This window comes from Arachis hypogaea, chromosome 2 (genome assembly GCF_003086295.3).
Source record: "Arachis hypogaea cultivar Tifrunner chromosome 2, arahy.Tifrunner.gnm2.J5K5, whole genome shotgun sequence".
NCBI lineage: Eukaryota > Viridiplantae > Streptophyta > Magnoliopsida > Fabales > Fabaceae > Arachis > Arachis hypogaea.
Genome location: NC_092037.1, coordinates 18,032,883 through 18,034,893, shown reverse-complemented (window position 1 = coordinate 18,034,893; position 2,011 = coordinate 18,032,883).

The window sequence follows — 2,011 nt, the reverse complement described above, 5'->3', positions numbered from 1 at the left end:
CGTCACCGTCTCAAGAGCAGAGCTAACAGAACATTGGTCAGGTCGTCGAAGTATACCAGTGGGTTAGTGACTTTCATGAAGACAAAGGCTAGGCTAGTAAGTAACTTGTTTCATTTTGTTATTAAGTTCATTTAGTCTTAATATAGTGTCATTATTACTTGACTTAACATGTGGTTTCTAAATGTGTAGTCTAATTTGTTGGATCATGAGGCGACAATGGCGGAGACCTTCAAGTATACTTACACAATAAAGGAGAACAAGGAGAGATTTGCTAATTAACATGCTGCAAATCATTATGTGAGTAAACATCATGTGATATATCGTTTTTAAATTAACTGCAACCCTAATCATAAAATGTGTTACACAGGAGTCCTACACGTAGAGATTAGAGGCCGCAACCCAACAATCTCATCGTACTGGAGACAACAACAACAACTCTACTGTATCAGTCGTCGATCCTGATAGGATTTAGCGTGAGGTCGCATCTGAGCCGTACAAGAATCGCGTGTACAAGTTGGGATCGTTCTTCACCGACAGCCTCCCGCACCCACATTGAGACAAATTTTGACGCTAAAAATCAAATTTCGATGCTAAATTCGCCGCAAGTTACCGGTAGACAGCAAAATTCGACGATAAATAATTGCCAGCGAGGTTTATACCGTTGGATTTAATCATACGAAAAATCCGACGGTGTTCAACATTTTTCTTGTAGTGAAACTTTAATTGTTGCAAGTATTTTATTAATACTATTATGTTTAATTTTTTTTCAAATTATGTAGATCTGTATGTATCGTCAAGATATGCCAATGCCACAACTTTTATAGTGAACTTCGAAGCTTTTCAGGTAGTTGAGTTTAAGCAAGGTGATACCAAGACAAAAAAAGATGACATTGAATAAGAAAAATCTGAACTAAGACTTGCATTTCTCAACTTTAGCATCAACTTCACTCGAATGAACTTGGTGTACTAACATCATCTACTTGTATAGAAATATAAGGAATAGTAGTATAGAATCTAATTATATAGAAGTATAAAAAATAGTAGTATAGAAGCATTATAGTTGTCTAACTTTAGCTAATGCACAATTATTTATAGAATCTTTGACTCCTAATGAAATTGTATCAATTAAAAATTTTATAAAAGATGTTTCTTTTTGTAAGAATCTTTTGTTTTGTTTTATTAATTTTAGCTCGAAATTACACAATTTTAGTTTAAAATGGGAAAGATGTTGAACAAATGTTTATGATAAACCAATAATTATTGTTACATACAAGGATCAAGAGAAGTAATTTTTTGCGGAAGATAATCAAGTAAAAAAAACACGAGTAAGAAGACTTACTAATAGAGAATTGGAGATTAGAAAATTCACTAACAACAAATTATTATGATAGATAAATGTGTGTAAATAAGGATTTGAATATAATAGAAAATTAAAGAAAATATAGTTGTAAGAAATTAATAAATAAAAAAATTATCTAAAAATATATTTGTCTCTCTAAAAAAAGATTTGGTCATTTCTTTAAATATCATAAAAATTAATCTTTTTTTTTATAATTTTTATATTAATGCCTTAACGGGCTTTTTTAATAATTAAATTTTTCTAACGATCCTTTATAATAATTTTCTCATTTTTTTGTAGTTTCATTTTTGACATGACAATTACATAAAAAAAAATAACAATATCAATAATATATTATAAAATTACAAAATACAAGTAATTTATAATATGTTTAGTTAAGAAGTTATCACATATCTTATTAATTAAAATCAGTTCCTTCAAAATTAAAAAAAAAACTTGAAAATAAATTATAAACTATTAATTACTTGAAAGACACCGTACCTTTAAGTAGCGTTTGGGAGAGAGATTGAGTCTGAGAGACAGAAGCTGGGAGACAAAGACTGAAAGATAAAGATTTAAGTCTTTATATTGTATTTGGTGTAAAATGTAAAGAACTGATTTATGTCTCAGTATTTTGTTTGATTCAAAATCAATATAGAGACTAAAATAAGT